Below are 24,045 nucleotides of genomic sequence, written 5' to 3' on the forward strand. Positions count from 1 at the left end.
AAGCATTCCTCAGAGATTTTGGTCCATATTGACATGATGGCATCACACAGTTGCCGCAAGTTTGTCGGCTGCACATCCATGATGTGAATCTCCCGTTGCACCACATCCCAAAGATGCTCTATTGGATTGAGATCTGGTGACTGTGGAGGGCATTTGAGTACAGTGAACTCATTGTCATGTTCAAGAAACCAGTCTGAGATGATTCCAGCTTTATGACATGGCCCATTATCCTCTGACCTCTGGCATCAACAAGGCATTTCCGCCCACAGAACTGCCGCTCACTGGATGTTTTTTCTTTTTCGGACCATTCTCTGTAAACCCTAGAGATGGTTGTGCGTAAAAATCCCAGTAGATCAGCAGTTTCTGAAATACTCAGACTAGCCCTTCTGGCACCAACAACCATGCCACGTTCAAAGGCACTCAAATCACCTTTCTTCCCCATACTGATGCTCGGTTTGAACTGCAGGAGATTGTCTTGACCATGTCTACATGCCTGAATGCACTGAGTTACCGCCATGTGATTGGCTGATTAGAAATTAAGTGTTATGAGCAGTTGGACAGGTGTACCTAATAAAGTGGCCGGTGAGTGTATATGCCACATGGTCGCTATTATCACAGAAAGTGGAAATAAATGGTATTCAAGACACCTGTCGTGCCTTTGTTTTTCGTGTCAGTAAGCCCTTTCTGTCCTTCTTTACCTTTTTTTCTATATTGGGTAAAAGGTTCTGTTCATTACTTAAAATCCTTTTTACCCTATATATGCTATTGCCTGCAGTCATCTTCACCACATCAATAATCGCAAGACTCAAGTTAGAGGCTTTCCTAGGGCTGACATATCAATGGTATCCATTCATGAAGGGATTTATTGTTCCATTGTTGGAGAGCCACACTCCAGGACTGTTTCCATTAATATAATGAATTATATTTTTCCATTAATATAATGAATGAATATAATGAAAAAAGCTACAGTATCAGAAATAAACTTACCTACGGATTAGCAGCTGGATGGGTGAAAACAATAAAATGGATGTCCAGTGTAATGCCAGAAAGTGAATGTTGGTTTTTCTCCACTGCAATATTTTCTTGGGCATTCCTGTGTGTTAAAATTAGTGGCGGTAAGACTCTATTATTAGCTACAATATCTATTTAGAACTTGATTTACCATGGAGGACCACAAACAGTGTGATACTTTACTTATTGCAGATGAACTGGGCTTCATGTTTATTTACAGCAGAGATTCTCCAACTGTGGGTTGAGTAATAAAATGTCCAGCAGAGTCCCCTCATTAATAACATTTCATAATTGATCCCCCATTAATAAAATGTCCATAGCAGAGCTTTTTAACCACTTTGCGACCTCCCGCCGTGTATTCACGGCGGCAGTCGGGTCGCGCTGCATGGAGAGGGCTCATAGGCTGAGCCCTCTCCATAGCCGGTAAGTCTTTGCTGCATATTGCAGCAAAGAGTTATTGGTAACACCCATGATCGATGCAAGCACCGATCCCGGTTGTTATCCTGTCGACCGTCGCCTTCTTGCTGAAGATCGTCGATTTACGTGACATCATTGGGGAGCAGCGATCCGTTACTATGTCTTCCAAAGATCCGAGTCTGTCTTGTTTTAACCCATTCATTACAATGTGCTAAAACCCTAATACTTAAGATCCGTCTCCATGGTAGCCTAGGGTCTTCTGAAGACCCGAGGCTATTTCGTTTTAACCCCTTCATTACAATGTGCTGATAGCACATTGTAATGAATGAGGAGGAAAATCCCCATATACTGCCATACTGTAGTATGGCAGTATATGATAGGATCGATAAGACAACCTAGGGTTAAAGTACCCTAGGGAGTCTGAAAAATAGTAAAAATAAAAATAAAAAAAAGTTTTAAAAAAAAATTATAATAAAAAAACCTAAAATTTCAAATCACCCCCCTTTCCCTAGAACTGACATAAATATAAATAAACAGTAAAAATCATAAACACATTAGGTATCGACGCGTCCAAAAATGCCCGATCTATCAAAATATGATAACGGTTTTTCAATGCGTTTAACCCTGTAACAGAAAATATAAAAAAATCTATAAAAAGTGATCAAAAGGTCCTAAAAATGATATCATTGAAAATATTATCAAATTTTGAAAAAAATGACACCACCCACAGCTCCGTAAACCAAAGTATAAAAAAGTTATTAGTGCCTAAAGATGGCAAAATCAAAAAAATAATTTTTGTACAGGAGGTTTTAATTTTTGTAAATGTATGAAAACATTATAAAACCTATACAAATTTGGTATCTCCTTAGTCGTACCGACCCAAAGAATAAAATAGACCTGTCATTTGGGGCGCACAGTGAAAGACGTAATATCCAAGCCCACAAGAAAATGGCGCAAATGCGTTTTTTCACCATTTTCACTGCATTTGGAATTTTTTTCCCACTTCCGAGTACATGGCATGGAATATTTAATACCAACACTATGAAGTGCAATTTGTTTAGCAGAAAAGAAGCCTTCACACAGCTCTTTACGTGTAAAAATAAAAAAGTTATAGATTTTTGAAGGTGGGGAGTTAAAACTTCCATAGCAGAGGCCCCAATAAATAAAATGTCCATGGCAGACCTGCCCATTAATAAAAAGTCCATAGCAGAGCCGCCTATGAATAAAATGCCCAAAGCAGACCCACCCATTAATAAAATTCCCATAGCAGAGCTGCCCATTAATAAAATGTCCATAGCAGAGCTGCCCAGTAATAAAATGTCCATAGCAGAGCTGCCCATTAATAAAATGTCCAAAGCAGAGCTGCCCAGTAATAAACTGTCCATAGCAGAGCCGCCCATTAATAAAATGTCCATAGCAGAGCACTCCATTAATAAAATGTCCATAGCAGAGCACTCCATTAATAAAATGTCCATAGCAGAGCACTCCATTAATAAAATGTCCAAAGCAGAGCACTCCATTAATAAAATGTCCATAGCAGAGCCGCCCATTAATAAAATGTCCATTGCAGAGCCGCCCATTAATAAAATGTCCATAGCATAGCACGCCATTAATAAAATATCCATAGCATAGCACTCCATTAATAAAATGTCCAAAGCAGAGCCGCCCATTGATAAAATGTCCATAGCAGAGCCGCCCATTAATAAAATGTCCATAGCAGAGCACTCCATTAATAAAATCTCCATAGCAGAGCTGCCCATTAATAAAATGTCCATAGGTTTGAAGTACCCTCACCAAAAACGTACAGGTGCTCTGCCGTCAAAGGTGAAGAAATTGTGAGTAAGTGAGAATTCAAGGATCTGCAGTACTAATTTACTGTGGGCTTTAAATTGGTTCCCCCTGGAAGTTAAGTAAAATTCAACTGCTTGCAAGCCAAGGACGTGTGGGATAGAAGAATATAATGCTTCCACATGGATGCTTGCTAACCAGGTGTTGGGGCCAACGGTAAGGCCTTCCAGACATTTTAATAGGTCTGTGGTATCTCGGGTATAAGAAGGGAGGGAGGTCACAAAAGGGGCCAGCACTTTATCGATGTAGATCCCAAGGTTCTCACATAGTGATTGGACCCCTGAGACTATGGGCCTTCTTTTAAGGGGTTTGTATCTTTATGTAGCTTTGGCAAGCTGTAAAAGGTAGCTAAAATGGGGTGGGCGGGAAAAAGGAAGTCGTATTCATCCTTTGTGATGAGACCCTCTGAGAGGGCAGTGGATAGAATCGTAGTCTAAGGTGCCCATTATTACAGTGTTACAGCTTTTATCTGATTGTTTAATTACGATGCTGTCATATTTTTCAAAAATATCAATACTGGAGATTTCACCTACAGGCGGAGTGCTTTTACTGCGGTTTTTTAGGTCCGTAAAAGGCCCTAAACCAGCTAAGGGGGATTTTGCTAAGCTAGTTAGTTAGTAGGCTTCGGTCCATCAGTATGTCAGGGGGAATGCCTAGTTCTTGGCACTCTTTTCGCTCCTTGATCTTGAAGTATTTGTGCCAGCGTAATTTACGCAGAAAAAGTTGGATGTCTTTATACCAATTAAAGACATCACACTTATTGGTGGGGACAAAGGATAAACCCTTACTGAGAACTTGAACTTCTGCTTCAGTAAGGTTCCGTTGAGATAGGTTAATAATTAGGTAGCCTTCGTGCGTCCTCTGGGGTTCCTGTTCCGTAGAGGGTAGACCGGGGCATTCCCTAAAAATGGAAATGAGGAGGATGAGGAGGAGGAAAGCGGAGGGTTTGTCATGGGACTGCGAGAGGGGGATTTCTGACCTTGTGTTTTTCCCCCATGTTTGGTTGGTATTACCCCTACCTCTTCCCCTTTTTGTCCGACCTCTACATCTATTACCTTGTCCCTTTGCTGGGTGCTCTGTGTCGGAGATATCAGTGTCTGTAGACAAGTCTGTCTCACCTAATGTAGTTTTGACGTTGGTAAAGGAATATGCTTTGTTCTCTTTGAAATCACAAAGGTTCCTATTGAACTCGTTATGTTTACGATTAGAGATGAGCGAACACTAAAATGCTCGGGTACTCGTTATTCGAGACGAACTTTTCCCGATGCTCGAGTGCTCGTCTCGAATAACGAACCCCATTGAAGTCAATGGGAGACTCGAGCATTTTTCAAGGGGACCAAGGCTCTGCACAGGGAAGCTTGGCCAAACACCTGGGAACCTCAGAAAAGGATGGAAACACCACGGAAATGGACAGGAAACAGCAGGGGCAGCATGCATGGATGCCTCTGAGGCTGCTTAATCGCACCATTATGCCGAAATTATGGGCAACAGCATGGCCATGACAGAGTGACAGAATGAAGCTAGATAGCATGTAAAACATCCAATAATTGACCCTGACACTATAGGGGACGGCATGCAGAGGCAGAGGCAGCGGCAGCAGGCTAGAGAGTGGCATGGCGACATACCCTAATTGGACTCAGGCTTCAAACCAATGGGTGTCAGAGAGGAACCAAAGGAGGTGAGCAAGAAGCGCTCAAATAATATCGGTACATGATAAAAGTTTGCCAGTATATTTTGTGGATTACACAGCAGGGTGGCGACAAAGTTAACATGGAAGCCATGAAAACAACCCAAAATTCTTCCTGACACAGCTCGTTTGATAAGGGGACCATGTATGCTTACAGTTCATGCCAGTCGCTGCACTGGCTGCCAGTCTCCTTTCGAATACAGTTTAAAATAATAATAACCCTCATCCATAAAGCTCTGTATAATGCTGCACCCCCCTACCTCTCCTCTCTTATCTCAGTCTATCGCCCAACCCGTGCTCTTAGATCCGCCAGTGATCTTAGATTAACCTCTACCCTAGTGCGGACCTCCCACTCGCGTCTCCAAGACTTCTCTAGAGCTGCACCAATTCTATGGAATGCTCTGCCCTGGACTATCAGACTAATACCTAACCTCCAAAGTTTCAAACGTGCTCTTAAAACCCATTTCTTTAGGCAAGCCTATAACACTCATTAACTGCATGAAGTTTTAACTCTTCTACTAACCCGTCCTGTGTCGTCCTCCCATCTGTTATCCAGCAACCAACAGGCACCAGACTTCTCTGCAGTCCCATTCACCCTGGACCTGGTATATAAGATGACGGCTGAGTGGTTCAAGCGACAGCAATTCCATTTATTATATTTTTTTCTATTCCCTAAGAAGAATGGCTTGACCATTAAATATTCTTTTACCTCGTGTTACCCCATCATCTTCATAAACCGTAAGCTCTGGCGAGCAGGGACCTCACTCCTGTTGTTCCATACAAATGTTGTGCTCTGTTACATTACATTTGTATTTGTTTCCTATGATTTGTAAAGCGCTACAGAATATGATGACGCTATATAAATAAAGATTATTATTATTATTATTATGGAGGCAGTGAACTAGTAGTAGATTAAAGGTGCTGCAACTATGTTAGTTGGATCTTGGGATGGAGCTGGCGCTCTGCAGCCAGGCGAGCTTTTGCCAATCCAAGCCCCTGTCTCTAGGCTACTCCCCAAACAGCACTTCTAAGAACCTTTTGTATAAGATCAAGTGTAGTAGCGTTCTTATAAGTTTAGGATATGGCGGGTGAGGGGAATGTAAACAGATGCGCAAGAAGCGCTGAAATAATATCCCTAAATGGTAAAAGTTTGCAAGTATATTTTGTGGATTACACAGCAGGGTGGCGACAAAGTTAACAACTTTGATGTGGAATGCCCTGTAATAGCTCTTGGGCGGTGTGCCTTTTATCGCCTAGGCTCAGCAGTTTCAGCACCGCCTGCTGTCGCTTAGCGACGGCACTGCTGCTGTGCCTAGAGCTACCGACTGATGGCGCCATGCCCACGGATGGTAATTCGGAGGAGGAGGAGGTGGAGGAGGGGTGGGAGGAGGTATAGTAGGCCTTTGAGACCTGGACCGAGGTAGGCCCCGCAATTCTCTGCGTCGGCAGTATATGACCAGCCCCAGGGTCAGACTCGGTCCCAGCCTGCACCAAGTTAAGTGTAGTAGCGTTCTTATAAGTTTGGGATATGGCGGGTGAGGGGAATGTAAACAGATGCGCAAGAAGCGCATGATGCGCATGGAGCTGGCGCTCCGCTGCCAGGCGAGCTTTCGCCAATTCAAGCCCCTGTCTCTAGGCTACTCCCCAAACAGCACTTCTAAGAACCTTTTGTATAAGATCAAGTGTAGTAGCGTTCTTATAAGTTTAGGATATGCCGGGTGAGGGGAATGTAAACAGATGCGCAAGAAGCGCATGATGCGCATGGAGCTGGCGCTCCGCTGCCAGGCGAGCTTTCGCCAATTCAAGCCCCTGTCTCTAGGCTACTCCCCAAACAGCACTTCTAAGAACCTTTTGTATAAGATCAAGTGTAGTAGCGTTCTTATAAGTTTAGGATATGCCGGGTGAGGGGAATGTAAACAGATGCGCAAGAAGCGCTGAAATAATATCCCTAAATGGTAAAAGTTTGCCAGTATATTTTGTGGATAACACAGCAGGGTGGCGACAAAGTTAACAACTTTGATGTGGAATCCATGAAAACAACCCAAATTTCTGCCTGACACACCTCGTTTGATAAAGGGACGATGTATGGAGGCAGCTATATGGACGACTTTTGGAGGTAGCAATGGAGACAACGTGTGGAGGCTGCTATGGAGACAATTTAATTTGGATAGTGCCTGTATGTGGCAGTCCCAAACATTTTTCAAACCAGAGGAGCAGGTAGGTGGCCCTCCAGTAAAATGGAATAGATTGAGTGCCTGTATGTGGCAGTCCCAAAAATGTTTCAAACCAGAGGAGCAGGTAGGTGGCCCTGCAGTAAAATGGAATAGATTGAGTGCCTGTATGTGGCAGTCCCAAAAATTTTTCAAACCAGAGGAGCAGGTAGGTGGCCCTCCAGTAAAATGGAATAGATTGAGTGCCTGTATGTGGCAGTCACAAAAATGTTTCAAACCAGAGGAGCAGGTAGGTGGCCCTGCAGTAAAATGGAATAGATTGAGTGCCTGTATGTGGCACTCACAAAAATTGTTTCAAACAGAGGACCGGGTAGGTGGCCCTCCAGAAAAATTAAATGCATGAAGTACTATAGCAAGAGCCAGTGGGCCCTGTCAAAAAATAGCCATTTTCCTCTGCTTTACTGTACAAAGAGGAGGAGAAGGAGGAAAATGAGGAGGAGGAGGAGTGGATCAATTATTCAGGTTGAGCTTCCTTCACCTGGTGGAGATTGGAAATTCTGAGAAATCCAGCCTTTATTCATTTTAATAAGCGTCAGCCTGTCAGCGCTGTCAGTCGACAGGCGTGTACGCTTATCGGTGATGATGCCACCAGCTGCACTGAAAACCCGCTCGGACAAGACGCTAGCGGCAGGGCAGGCAAGAACCTCCAAGGCGTACAGCGCCAGTTCGTGCCACATGTCCAGCTTTGAAACCCAGTAGTTGTAGGGAGCTGTGTGATCATTTAGGACGATGGTATGGTCAGCTACGTACTCCCTCACCATCTTTCTGTAAAGATCAGCCCTACTCTGCCGAGACTGGGGACAGGTGACAGTGTCTTGCTGGGGTGACATAAAGCTGGCAAAAGCCTTGTAAAGCGTACCCTTGCCAGTGCTGGACAAGCTGCCTGCTCGCCTACTCTCCCTCGCTACTTGTCCCGCAGAACTACGCACTCTGCCGCTAGCGCTGTCAGAAGGGAAATACTGTTTCAGCTTGTGCACCAGGGCCTGCTGGTATTCATGCATTCTCACACTCCTTTCCTCTGCAGGGATGAGAGTGGAAAGATTTTGCTTGTACCGTGGGTCCAGGAGAGTGAACACCCAGTAATCGGTGCTGGAATAAATTCTTTGAACGCGAGGGTCACGGGATAGGCAGCCTAGCATGAAATCTGCCATATGCGCCAGAGTACCAACGCGTAAGAATTCACTCCCCTCACTGGCCTGACTGTCCATTTCCTCCTCCTCCAACTCCTCCAACTCCTCTTCTTCTGCCCATACACGCTGAACAGTAAAGGACTCAACAATGGTCCCCTCTTGTGTCTCACCAACATTCTCCTCCTCTTCCTCCTTATCCTCCTCCACCTCCACCTCCTCCGATATGCGCTGAGAAACAGACCTGAGGGTGCTTTGGCTATCAACAAGGGAATATTCTTCCCCTGTCTCTTGTGACGAGCGCAAAGCTTCCGACTTCATGCTGACCAGAGAGTTTTTCAACAGGCCAAGCAGCGGGATGGTGAGGCTGATGATGGCGGCATCGCCACTGACCATCTGTGTTGACTCCTCAAAGTTACTCAGCACCTGACAGATATCAGACATCCACGTCCACTCCTCATTGTAGACTTGAGGAAGCTGACTGACCTGACTACCAGTTCTGGTGGAAGTTGACATCTGGCAGTCTACAATCGCTCTGCGCTGCTGGTAAACTCTGGATAACATGGTCAGTGTTGAATTCCACCTCGTGGGCACGTCGCACAACAGTCGGTGAGCGGGCAGTTGGAGGCGGCGCTGCGCTGCCCTGAGAGTGGCAGCATCTGGGCTGGACTTCCTGAAATGCGCACAGATGCGGCGCACCTTCGTGAGCAAATCAGACAGATTGGGGTATGTCTTGAGGAAACGCTGAACTATCAGATTTAACACATGGGCCAGGCATGGCACATGTGTCAGTCTGCCGAGTTGCAGAGCCGCCACCAGGTTACGGCCGTTGTCACACACAACCATTCCCGGCTTGAGGTTCAGCGGTGCCAGCCACAGATCAGTCTGCGCCGTGATGCCCTGTAATAGCTCTTGGGCGGTGTGCCTTTTGTCGCCTAGGCTCAGCAGTTTGAGCACCGCCTGCTGTCGCTTAGCGACGGCACTGCTGCTGTGCCTAGAGCTACCGACTGATGGCGCCGTGCCCACGGATGGTAGTTCGGAGGAGGAGGTGGAGGAGGGGTGGGAGGAGGAGGAGGCATAGTAGGCCTGAAACACCTGGACCGAGGTAGGCCCCGCAATCCTCGGCGTCGGCAGTATATGAGCAGCCCCAGTGTCAGACTCGGTCCCAGCCTCCACCAAGTTAACCCAATGTGCCGTCAGCGATATATAGTGGCCCTGCCCGGCAGCACTCGTCCACGTGTCCGTGGTCAGGTGGACCTTGTCAGAAACGGCGTTGGTCAGGGCACGGATGATGTTGTCTGACACGTGCTGGTGCAGGGCTGGGACGGCACATCGGGAAAAGTAGTGGCGGCTGGGGACCGAATACCGAGGGGCGGCCGCCGCCATGAGGTTGCGAAAGGCCTCGGTCTCTACTAGCCTATACGGCAGCATCTCCAGGCTAAGCAATCTGGAGATGTGCACATTAAGGGCTTGGGCGTGCGGGTGGGTTGCACTATATTTGCGTTTCCGCTCCAGCGTCTGGGGTATGGAGAGCTGAACGCTGGTGGATGCTGTGGAGGATCGTGGAGGCGACGATGGGGTTTTTGTGGCAGGGTCCTGGGCAGGGGGCTGACTAGCAGCTGACACAGGGGAAGGAGCAGTGGTGTGCACGGCCGGAGGTGAACGGGCTTGTTGCCACTGAGTGGGGTGTTTAGCATTCATATGCCTGCGCATACTGGTGGTAGTTAAGCTAGTAGTGGTGGAACCCCTGCTGAGCCTGGTTTGGCAAATGTTGCACACCACAGTCCGTCGGTCATCCGGTGTTTCCTTAAAGAACCTCCAGACTTCTGAAGATCTAGCCCTCGCCGCAGGAGCCCTCGCCACGGGAGCTTCACTAGTTGACACATTTGGCGCTGATGCACCAGCTCTGGCCCTGCCTCTCCGTCTGGCCCCACCACTGCCTCTTCCAACCTGTTCTGGTCGAGGACTCTCCTCCGTCTCAGAAGCACTGTGTTCACCCGGCCTCTCAACCCAGCTTGGGTCTGTCACCTCATCATCCTCCGATCCCTCAGTCTGCTCCCCCCTCGGACTTCCTGCCCTGACAACAACTTCCCCACTGTCTGACAACCGTGTCTCCTCATCGTCGGACACCTCTTTACACACTTCCACTACGTCAAGAAGGTCATCATCACCCACAGACTGTGACTGTTGGAAAACCTGGGCATCGGAAAATTGCTCAGCAGCAACCGGACAAGTGGTTTGTGACTGTGGGAAGGGTCCAGAAAACAGTTCCTCAGAGTATGCCGGTTCAAATGCCAAATTTTCCTGGGAGGGGGCAGACTGGGGGGGAGGAGGCTGAGGTGCAGGAGCTGGAGGAGTGGCGATTTCGGTGACATGGGTGGACTGCGTGGAAGACTGACTGGTGGTGGACAAATTGCTCGAAGCATTGTCAGCAATCCACGACATCACCTGTTCGCACTGTTCTGGCCTCAACAGTGCTCTACCACGAGTCCCAGTAACTTCAGACATGAACCTAGGGAGTGTAGCTCTGCGGCGTTCCCCTGCTCCCTCATCAGCAGGTGGTGTCTCACCCCGCCCAGGACCACGGCCTCTGACCCCTGCAGTAGTTGGACGCCCACGTCCCCGCCCTCGTCCTCTACCCCTAGCCCTCGGGTTAAACATTTTTAAAATGAGAGTTATAACTTTATTTTTTTTTTTACTTTTTTTTGTTTTTTTTTGTGTTTTTTTTTTTTTTTTGTGTTTTTTTTTTTTTTTTGAGTTTTTAAAACCAAACAATGCTATCCTATTGCTATGGCTATTTTCTAGCCAAGTATCAAAGCACACTACTATGCCAGATGAGATGACACTGAGTTAGTGCCTAATTGAAATCCAACCCCTACTAAATTTTCCCACTTCGGTCTTTGCTATGGATATGTGCGTCACTAAGCGCAGAACACAGCGGTCGCAAGTCTCACTACAAATTGCTCAGAATTGGCTAGTACATGCACTGCAGAAAGTACAGCCACCAGCAGATCAACCAGAAATCAAATATATAGAACGCTACTGTATGCGTAAGTAAGCTCTTTGTATTCTCCTATGGCTATTTTCTAGCCAAGTATCAAAGCACACTACTATGCCAGATGAGATGACACTGAGTTAGTGCCTAATTGAAATCCAACCCCTACTAAATTTTCCCACTTCGGTCTTTGCTATGGATATGTGCGTCACTAAGCGCAGAACACAGCGGTCGCAAGTCTCACTACAAATTGCTCAGAATTGGCTAGTACATGCACTGCAGAAAGTACAGCCACCAGCAGATCAACCAGAAATCAAATATATAGAACGCTACTGTATGCGTAAGTAAGCTCTTTGTATTCTCCTATGGCTATTTTCTAGCCAAGTATCAAAGCACACTACTATGCCAGATGAGATGACACTGAGTTAGTGCCTAATTGAAATCCAACCCCTACTAAATTTTCCCACTTCGGTCTTTGCTATGGATATGTGCGTCACTAAGCGCAGAACACAGCGGTCGCAAGTCTCACTACAAATTGCTCAGAATTGGCTAGTACATGCACTGCAGAAAGTACAGCCACCAGCAGATCAACCAGAAATCAAATATATAGAACGCTACTGTATGCGTAAGTAAGCTCTTTGTATTCTCCTATGGCTATTTTCTAGCCAAGTATCAAAGCACACTACTATGCCAGATGAGATGACACTGAGTTAGTGCCTAATTGAAATCCAACCCCTACTAAATTTTCCCACTTCGGTCTTTGCTATGGATATGTGCGTCACTAAGCGCAGAACACAGCGGTCGCAAGTCTCACTACAAATTGCTCAGAATTGGCTAGTACATGCACTGCAGAAAGTACAGCCACCAGCAGATCAACCAGAAATCAAATATATAGAACGCTACTGTATGCGTAAGTAAGCTCTTTGTATTCTCCTATGGCTATTTTCTAGCCAAGTATCAAAGCACACTACTATGCCAGATGAGATGACACTGAGTTAGTGCCTAATTGAAATCCAACCCCTACTAAATTTTCCCACTTCGGTCTTTGCTATGGATATGTGCGTCACTAAGCGCAGAACACAGCGGTCGCAAGTCTCACTACAAATTGCTCAGAATTGGCTAGTACATGCACTGCAGAAAGTACAGCCACCAGCAGATCAACCAGAAATCAAATATATAGAACGCTACTGTATGCGTAAGTAAGCTCTTTGTATTCTCCTATGGCTATTTTCTAGCCAAGTATCAAAGCACACTACTATGCCAGATGAGATGACACTGAGTTAGTGCCTAATTGAAATCCAACCCCTACTAAATTTTCCCACTTCGGTCTTTGCTATGGATATGTGCGTCACTAAGCGCAGAACACAGCGGTCGCAAGTCTCACTACAAATTGCTCAGAATTGGCTAGTACATGCACTGCAGAAAGTACAGCCACCAGCAGATCAACCAGAAATCAAATATATAGAACGCTACTGTATGCGTAAGTAAGCTCTTTGTATTCTCCTATGGCTATTTTCTAGCCAAGTATCAAAGCACACTACTATGCCAGATGAGATGACACTGAGTTAGTGCCTAATTGAAATCCAACCCCTACTAAATTTTCCCACTTCGGTCTTTGCTATGGATATGTGCGTCACTAAGCGCAGAACACAGCGGTCGCAAGTCTCACTACAAATTGCTCAGAATTGGCTAGTACATGCACTGCAGAAAGTACAGCCACCAGCAGATCAACCAGAAATCAAATATATAGAACGCTACTGTATGCGTAAGTAAGCTCTTTGTATTCTCCTATGGCTATTTTCTAGCCAAGTATCAAAGCACACTACTATGCCAGATGAGATGACACTGAGTTAGTGCCTAATTGAAATCCAACCCCTACTAAATTTTCCCACTTCGGTCTTTGCTATGGATATGTGTGCCACTAAGAGCTAAACACAACGGTAGCAAGTCCCCCTGCTAATTCCTCACAAAATGGTACTAGATGCAAATTAAAATAAAAAAAGTAGAACGTTATTGTAGCCCTAAGAAGGGCTGTTGGGTTCTTTGAGAATCACTCCTGCCTAACAGTAAGCTAATAGAACACCCTAACGCTTTCCCTGACCAGCAGCAGCTCTCTCCCTAGCGGCATCCAGACACAGAATGATCCGAGCAGCGCGGGCAGCGGCTAGTCTATCCCAGGGTCACCTGATCTGGCCAGCCAACCACTGCTATCGACGTGTAAGGGTACCACGTCATGCTGGGTGGAGTGCAGAGTCTCCTGGCTTGTGATTGGCTCTGTTTCTGGCCGCCAAAAAGCAAAACGGCGGGAGCTGCCATTTTCTCGAGCGGGCGAAGTATTCGTCCGAGCAACGAGCAGTTTCGAGTACCCTAATGCTCGACCGAGCATCAAGCTCGGACGAGCATGTTCGCTCATCTCTATTTACGATGTTTTAAGTGAAATTGGAACCTTTCTAAACTGCTTTGTAGTCGCTATCTGTTAAAAATTTGTTAGTTATTTCAATTTGTTCCTGCAGTCTACTGGTTTTCCAGGCGTGTTTTTTCCTCTTGAAACAGTAACTGCATGAGACGGATTGAGCAGTTTGTGGCCTCTTTTTCCCACCTTCCAATAAAGCCTGGGGCTTGGTATCGTGCTGCCGGCGTCAGTGGTATATGGAGACCCCTCGGTACTATACTATTTTTTATGTAGTTTGCCTGTGGTCTGAAGAGGAGATCCCAGCAGAAAAGGATAGCATGGGATCAAATGAAGTACGGGAGTATGGATTTATTTTACAAAGCATTATATTATGGTCTGGGGCACGGTTAGGATGAGGAGCTGTAATAAGGGCTATATATAAACAACTAATTGAGGGATACTACATATAAATTTAATGGTATGTGGGGAGACCTATAGATTGTGTAATACAGCTCCCCAATATATGTACAGCAACTCCCTAGTACATATACAGTACCTCCCCTTATATACAGCCCCTCAATACATCTGAAACACTTCCCTTGTTTTAAGCCTCTCTTGTATAAGCATCCCTTATATACATAGCACTCCAATAAATATACAGCCTAACCTGTTTAGGCAAATATTTTTATAGCAAAATGATGTGCAGATATGAACTAGCAATGAAAATGTTATTTTTGGAGGTCACCACAACATGAGGAACTTTATCAAATGGCTGCAGCCTTAGGAAGGTTGGTAGCCACTGCCTTACAGATTACACACATTATAAATGTTGGGACAAAACTTAAATAATGGTAAAATCATGTTAACTATGTGCATAAAAAGGTAAATATATATAAACTTTAAACTTAAAAAATTTGCATAATGTACACAATAAATGAAAGGAGAATCTTTTCAGAAAAATAACATTGCCATTTTTGGACTCATTCACAAAGACAGAGTCTGAACAGGGCTAAATCTACTGTTTTGTATTAAAGAGTTAAGCAATTCCACTTGAAATTATATTTATTTATTTCATTATGGCTGCATTGATCCCTTTATGTTGTGCCTGATGTGCATGTGGCATCTGTACACCTTATTACACTCCTTGCTTGTTTATTCATGGAATATTATATGAATAGTGGCTGTTATGGGGTCATGACACAGTGAATTGTGTAGTGTACGTATATATGTTCACTACTGCGCTGAGGTGTATGAAGGAAATGAAATTCAAATAAAGACATTCAAATAAAGACATACGATGTCTGATAGCCGCGCCACTGCTATGGGACAGCTGGATTCATCAAGAGGCTTCGGCCCCTACATGTAACCGGCAGGGACCTGCGCAGTGTTTATTTTCATACCAGGCAGGGCGTAGAAATAAAAAAAATAAACAAAGCAAGCCCATTTTCACTTATAAATATCACTGATTACTTCAATTAATGACACTCACTGAATTTGCAATGTATCACACTTCTAAAGATCTGTGCTCCATACAGCAGGCTTATTTTACATCTCCACAAGCGTTCAAATCATGGTTTAGGTACATTTTGTCACAGTTTTTGTGATATTTTCTTCTTAGCCAAATTTTTAAGAGCACTGCTTTAAGAATTTAAGCAGATTGATAAAAATTGCCTACAGTAGGTCTCTTATTTACCCACCCATAACAAACAATCACTGCAAATTGGGAGTGCTATGTATTATTAAAGCTGCTGTTGAATTGGTTGGAATCTGATTGGCATTTAAGTTAACACATTTTATATTTTGTGTTAATCTCTATTTTCTTTAGGTTTTTCTATGTTTTTTTTTATCCAAGTGACATTTACTTGTAAATATTACTAAAATATTTCTTAAGTATTAGGGTTTTAGCACATTGTAATGAATGGGTTAAAACAAGACAGCCTCGGGTCTTTGGAAGACATAGTAATGGAACCGCTGCTCCCCAATGATGTCACATAAAGCGACGATCTTCAGCAAGAAGGCGGCGGTCAACAGGATAACAACCGTGATTGGTGCTTGCATCGATAATGGGTGTTACCGATAACTCTTTGCTGCAATATGCAGCAAAGACTTACCGTCTATGGAGGAGGCTCAGCCCATGAGCCCTCTCCATGCACCCTCACCCTATAATAGCGCTAGTCGGGAAGGCCATTTTTTTTAGATTAGAATCTGTGGGCGAGTGAAAATCTGCATCAAAACAGCAACAAACCTGCACCATGATGTGGATTTGATGCAGATTTTTGCTTGAAGTTACATCCGATCAGGTGCAACAAAACAGGTAAAAAAAGCATGCAGAAAATTCACATTTAAAAAGCACAACAAACACAACACTAAATAGACAAATCTGCATAATAAAGGTACATAAAATCTGCATATTGGATTTTCTGCTTGACTATCCCCAATGAGTGCAGATAGCCACATTTTTAATTTAGGAGCTCAGTTTTTCTCAAAGGGCACATTTAACTGATGTGTACTTTTTCTTTATGCAATTTCATCTTCTGTTGCATCTTTTATATATTTATTCTCTATTTAAGGAGTAAGGAAACTTGTTCCCAGTTGAGATAATTGGAAATCTTAAGTTATTACAATACCCATATATAGTTTAATGTGATGAATTTATAGGTAGAAAACGTGTGCACAGTGGGGGTAATTTATCAATAGACTGGCTCTTTGAGGCAGTTCTTTGTCTGTCTTTGGAGTTCCGCTGCAGTAAGATTCATTAAAGTGGTTTTGGCCCTTGAAAATTCTGCTGGCAGTGTTCTTATTTTATGTGGGTTATGTGGGACAGGCACATAGACCAGGATGGGGATAGAGGTCAATTTGTGCCAAAACTTGCACCTAAATGGAAATTTGCATTTCATGATTCAGTCCTATTATGAAAACTTGTCTATGAAAAGAATGAATTAAGTAGGGTCTATGTCAATGTGACTATGCACTATCCTATGTGCATTTGGCACAATGGAAAGTCATAATACAGCACAAATAACAAAAACATAGACAAAAAAATTGAAACATCACCGCCAAGGCGTGTATTTGTCAGATTATTGGAATAAAAAAACTTGGTATCCTGTGATATGATTAGAGATGGAGCTCTTGATACTTAGCATCAGGTTTCTAGGAATAATAGGTGGTTTTTACAACCATCAAATATAAGAAAATGTTTGAAAATTAAACCTTAATCTCCTGGATGCAGAGCAATTGTACAATAGTTTTGGAATATGAGACTTGTGTCATGGTTACCTGGCATTTGTAGACTTCATCTTCTGACATTCTCAAGCAGGAAAGTAGTTGAACGATGGGATTTTACCTCCAAGCCAGCAGAAAATTACAGACTGTTCATGCCTTCGTGGACGAAGCAATACTTCGACTCTGACGCAGTTCTTTCTGGTCTCCAGAGTTTCGTTCTTTTACATTGTATCAGCTCCAGCTCACTGCTCTCCCTGCAACACTTTGAGACCTTTGATTAAACAGCATTGATTTGGTTGGGAGAGACTTTTCCTGTACTGCATGTGGCATTTCACAAAAAGGCCTCCACATTTAGAGCGCATTAAGATGTCAGTAATAGCTTTTTCTGGAGAATAAACTTATTGATCTTGTACATTGTAACTTTCTGCAGATTTGGAGTTTCATTTTAAAGTATTGATTACTTTTGATCCCCTGAAACCACAATACTTTTTCCCCTGTTGGCAAGTGTAATACAGATGTTCTTTTCATCTGTAAGGTCCCTATGGGGGTTGCAGTAAAGCCACGGTTGTTTTGCCAATAAACTATTATAAGTATTATGATCCTTTTAATTAACCAGAGAAATGACAACATTGTTTTAACCCATAAATGAAAATGTAAGTTGTTATATTTATGGTTCGTTATAAGAATTTAAAAGCAGCAGCTTTTGAAGCAATTGTACAATATATGAGTTTTTGTAAAAACCATGTTCATGATTGTACAATATTATACCGTCAGTCTTCAAAGCCTTTGCACAGTGACTACATATTTTGTATTTTGTGTGAAGGAATCTGCAAAAACAATATTTAACAAATAAAAAGGAATTTATGCTTTTCATTTATCATCGAGTGTTCCAATTCCTTACCATCCCTTATGACATAATGGGGCACATTTATTTACCGGGTCCAGTCGCGATCCCGCGACACGTTGTCCGACGCTGATTCGGGCCTGCCGGGATTCACTAAGGTCCGTGCGCCCGATATCCACCAGGTGTCACTGCTGCGCCGAGGTCCGCCGGAGTTCACCTTCTTTTTTAAATTCCGCAGTTTTTCCAAATCCATCTGGATGTCCGACGGCCACAACCCCCGATTTCTGTGTCATGAAAGCCGGCACTGATGCGTGTGCCAAAATCCCAGGGCAAATCGAAAATCATTGGGAAACCCGGCGAAAGTGTGCAATTCGGACCCTTAGTATATGAGCCCCAATGTGATTTGATTCCAAATGCCATTAGGGCAATGTCTACCACTTCCCTTTTAATTGCAGTTATAAGTACTACTACTATTATTGGCAGTTTACAAATAACAAAGCCTCTATAGTCTTCATTTATCATGGAGTTCTCCGTGTCTTTGACACTCTATATCAGTGATGGCAAACCTTTTATAGACCGAGTGCCCAAACTACAACCAAAATCCACTTATCTACAGCGAAGTGCCAACATGGCATTTTAAGCAGTAACTTATTGCTACTTGTTCTTCCACATCTTTCAATCATATCGGCCCCCTGAGGAAACCAGTACAGTTAACAGAAGAGGGAAAATTCAGATTATCAGTGTAGCTTCTTTCCAAGGTCTCTCTGTACAGGAAGAATGTGGGTCCAGCAGGATGATATCCAAAGATAATGCAGTTTTGTCAACACCTTCTTACTATCCCCACAGTTCCAAACTTCCAATAAAGTGTCACTTTAAAATAGAACTGAGAGCAACATCTCTTAAGTTGACTTGGACTGCAGGAAGATTCGGTGTTTGGTGAACTCTGTCCTTGGACAATGGCCTGATTGCCGTCAGAAAGGGCTCTGAGTGCCACCTCTAGCACCCGTGCCATAGGTTCTCCACCGCTGCTCTATATGATTTAATGTGGACACTACAATAATTCAAACCAGTTAGCTTATAAACATGACGCTAATTGCAAGTACTACTACTATCACTAGTCATCAATTTGCTGGATTGGCTGTCTTGGCTGCCTATCTGCCAATTTGTCAGGATCAGTTGAACGAACCTAAATGCCAATCACAAACCCAACTATCAGGTCTGTTCAGGTCTACTGATTATAGTTGCTTTTTCTACGCTAGCCCTCATTACAGTGCAAACTCTTACTGCCCCTAAACAACTTTTCTATGGGAACACTTTCCTGAAAGAATTTAGGACCCAAGCCATTTGTAGTGATATTACAAAGTTGAATTCAAGACAGAGATGAAGAACAGAAAGGTCACTAAAGAAATTGACTGTTTTGTCAAGAAAGGGAGATTGCGTACAGCATTGGCTGAAAGACAGAGGGTCACTGTCAGAGGCTCCAGCTTCTGATATTGACTTGTAGTATTGATTATATGAAGTCTGTTGTAAGATTAGTGATCATTAAGGACCCTCATAGAATCTGGATTTTCAGTGTTCAGTGAAGTTTCCATTTACCTTGGGTATTTAGCTTCTGTTGTGCTAACCAGCCTGTGGATTATATAACATGTAGATAATTTCTATATAAAAAAAATAATATAAAAAAGAACTGTTGTAGATTTATAATTTGTGTAAATGTATTCTGCTATTCTTTTTATCTCTGAAGATGTATTCTTACGCAGTTACATCTTAGCAAGGCTTTAAAAATAAAAGGGGGAAGAAAAATAAAGGCAAAATGACATAGCTTCATCTGGCTTAAGCGCAATTACACACATTACTCTTACTTCTATAAGTTCCAATGATTTGAAACTTAAAAATACTTTCCTGAACTGCGTTAGATACATAAAAGAAGGTTTGATCAGATGTGGTTATAAAGAAACAATAGAGTTTTTACTACATAGAAGTATAAATGAAGTCAGAGTGGATTGAATGGCACTTCAGTGCATCTTAGGGAAATTAGGAAGACTCAATAGACCAGATGTTCTTTACCTGCACTTAATTATAAAGCTTTAATACATTCATTTTAGTTTATCACCCTCAATCCCCAGCCTGTGGGCAAATTAAAAGGGTGCTGAAGCTAAGCCGTCAATCCACTCATAGCCAGAGCGCTCCCTCTCCTTGGACTGCAGATAAATGAGCTACTTTAAAGATTTTATGAGGATTTTTATTACAGCATGATGCAGTCCAGAACTAATGTTCTTTTGTTTTCCTGGGACAATAGTTCATTTTAGTCTGATTAAGTGTTCAAGGATGCTGAGAGACTGGCAGAGTACCCATGGGACAAATGCTTCTTGTATAGATACAGTTAGTGCTCAGTAGGGCAGTCTTAATGGAATGTATGTTGCCCTTCACTGCATGCTCACAGTCACTCTGTCCGCTTCTTAATGAACACATAGTGATCCAGTTGTAAAACCAAAACATTCACTACCAAGCAGCTGAGTTTATGGTTCACTGCCACTTGCACTTCACTTAAGGCATGTTTTAAATACATTTTATATTTAAAAGAAAAAAATGGCATAAAGTGACAGGTGTCTACAGACTCCCCATCACAGGGAAGAATAGGGAATAATATATCTTATCTTACAGGTCTCAGTTTCTATCTGTTTATCATGCACATCTTGTCTATGCAGTGAGATCCACATTCAGAGATACATATCTAAGAGTAGGCTTGGAAAAGTGGAAGGCTAATAATATACATTTTATTTTCCCAAACATGCACATTCAATTATGCACATGTTTTAATATTTATTTTTCCACATATAAATAGCTCCTGTAATGTAGAACAATGTTGCCTATTACTTTCATTACCTATGTGAGCAATTTCTTTGCTATCCTCCTCAGTTTAGCTGATTCCTGCAGTTGTTATCTCCTATGTCTGTAAGCTTCTTGTGTAAACAAAATACAGTCTCACAGATTCTAACTATTGGAGGATGCTGCTGCTTCCTGCTCATTCTGGGGAAGAGAGGTGTTATGTGATGCCTAGCAAGAGAGCATTGTTCAAGGGCAGCTCTGTGAGTGGAATAGTCTTCTACAAAGAATAGTGACGTAGAAGAGCTCCTGTATGGCCAGGAGTCTGTGTTCCAAGTCTGTGATTCTGCATTTAAATGGCTCCATATCTCTATGTACCTCAAGCTGTGTCAGTCCTCATTCCTACAGCCTCTACTCCCTGGACAACAGGGGCTTAATTAGAAGAGGCTGGGTCCCAAAGCAGATTTCTGCATGAGGCCCCATTCTCCTTAAAAAAAATACATATTTGTAAAATCAGACACATTTTATACTTATATATGCACACCATGTTTTACACTCATACACACACAGTTAATACACTCTTCACATGATGTATGCCCACTGCACCGTAGCATACATTGGTACCGTACCATACATTGGCACTGCGGAGAGGAGCAGGGGATGAGCACACCTTACCCCCGCCCCTCACCATAGGCATATACAGCGCACGGCGCCGTATCACGTAGTAAGAGAGGACATATCCTATCTTTCTATGGGCTACGGAGCGGTACCGTGAGCCCATAGAAGTGTGTGGGGGACATTTATCGGCTGTATATACGTCCCCCATACATGTGTGCGAATGTAGCCTTACACATACATACATGTATAAATTCATAAGCACACATTTATGTACTCACTTATATTCATGAATGTATACATAGATTATATACAAACTCATGTACAAGCATGTACAAACACAGTGGGCAAGATTTATAAAACTGGCAGCGAGAGGTTTTCAGGAATAGTTTGTACATAAATACATGTGTAAACTGCTTGCAAATGTATTATGAAGTGTTTGCACAAGTTTTGTGTCACGGCTGCACTATTTTTTCCGCAAAGCAAAAACTTTGCTTGTAATAGGCGTTCCAGTGCCAATTTGCAACGAGCACCGCATTTATGTTGAAAGTCTTACATAATTGTGGTGCACACCCATTAAACTGAGTGCAACAATAAAAATAGAGGTGCACTCAGTTTAGCATTACTGTTAAACCATGTTCCAGTCTTCTATAATCCTGCACACTCTGCACTTAGTGAGGTAATCTGCATGTAGTGTAGTATGCCTCACTATTAATAAATGTGGCCCACATTTACACATCCATACATTTATACACACATTCTATATAGTACATATACATTATAAACACATATAGTACAAATAGATACATAATATTGTTAGATATACAGTATATACAAACCTTATGTAAACATACAGTATAAACACACCATATACACACATACTGCATATACATACCATACTATAGAATATACACACATGCATACAGTGTATACATACTATCCATCATATACAAATACATACAAAGCATACACATATACATAGACATCACACACACATACATACACTCACCGGCCACTTTATTAGGTATACCTCTCCAACTGCTCGTTAACACTTAATTTCTAATCAGCTAATCACATGGCGGCAACTCAGTGCATTTAGGCATGTAGACATGGTCAAGACAATCTCCTGCAGTTCAAACCGAGCATCAGTATGGGGAAGAAAGGTTATTTGAGTGCCTTTGAACGTGGCATGGTTGTTGGTACCACTAGGGCTGGTCTGAGAATTTCAGAAACTGCTGATATACTGGGATTTTCACGCACAACCATCTCTAGGGTTTACAGAGAATGGTCCGAAAAAGAGAAAACATCCAGTGAGCGGCAGTTCTGTGGGCGGAAATGCTTTGTTGATGCCAGAGGTCAGAGGAGAATGGGAAGATTGGTTCGAGCTGATAGAAAGGTAACAGTGACTCAAATCGCCACCTGTTACAACCAAGGTAGGCAGAAGAGCATCTCTGAACGCACAGTACGTCGAACTTTGAGGCAGATGGGCTACAGCAGCAGAAGACCACACCAGGTGCCACTCCTTTCAGCTAAGAACAGGAAACTGAGGCTACAATTCGCACAAGCTCATCGAAATTGGACAGTAGAAGATTGGAAAAACGTTGCCTGGTCTGATGAGTCTCGATTTCTGCTGCGACATTCGGATGGTAGGGTCAGAATTTGGCGTCAACAACATGAAAGCATGGATCCATCCTGCCTTGTATCAACGGTTCAGGCTGGTGGTGGTGGTGTCATGGTGTGGGGAATATTTTCTTGGCACTCTTTGGGCCACTTGGTACCAATTGAGCATCGTTGCAATGCCACAGCCTACCTGAGTATTGTTGCTGACCATGTCCATCCCTTTATGACCACAATGTACCCAACATCTGATGGCTACTTTCAGCAGGATAATGCGCCATGTCATAAAGCTGGAATCATCTCAGACTGGTTTCTTGAACATGACAATGAGTTCACTGTACTCAAATGGCCTCCACAGTCACCAGATCTCAATCCAATAGAGCATCTTTGGGATGTGGTGGAACGGGAGATTCGCATCATGGATGTGCAGCTGACAAATCTGCGGCAACTTTGTGATGCCATCATGTCAATATGGACCAAAATCTCTGAGGAATGCTTCCAGCACCTTGTCGAATCTATGCCACGAAGAATTGAGGCAGTTCTGAAGGCAAAAGGGGGTCCAACCCGTTACTAGCATGGTGTACCTAATAAAGTGGCCGGTGAGTGTATATCCACACCATTCATCATATACACACATACAGGATATACATAAACACACATATAGAGGGATATTTATCATACGCTGGGGCTCGTGCCCCGCAGCTGCAAATTCGCAGCCCGATACATGAAGAGGCTTCTGCCTCTTCATGTATCGGGCTGCCAGACGCGCAGCGTTTATCCTACGGGCGTAGAAAATTACGCGACCGGCGACTTTTCACGTATGAAAAGTCGCCGGCAGCAGCGAGTGCGCAGGCACGGGGACAGTAACGCCCCGCTCCGGCCCACTCCCGTCCGGCCGCGCCCCCCGCTCGGCCGGCCGCGCCCCCTCTTTACGCCCCTTCATGCCCCACTGGCGTGAAGGTGGCGGATTGGGGAAAATAATCGCAAAAGCTAGCAATAATCTAGCATTTGCGATTATTTCAGGGCCTCTGCGCCACTGGCGGTGCGCAGAGGTCCTGATAAATATCCCCCATACAGTATATACACTGAACATACACACAGATAGACCATAACTTACCAGAAAATGTATCCTCACTGGCTCTTTCACAGTGCTCCACACATCATTGCTGACGGGTCGGGTCACGTGATCAGATTGCAGGCTTACGTGGTGGAC

The sequence above is a fragment of the Engystomops pustulosus genome, chromosome 2 (assembly GCF_040894005.1).
Source record: "Engystomops pustulosus chromosome 2, aEngPut4.maternal, whole genome shotgun sequence".
Lineage (NCBI taxonomy): Eukaryota > Metazoa > Chordata > Amphibia > Anura > Leptodactylidae > Engystomops > Engystomops pustulosus.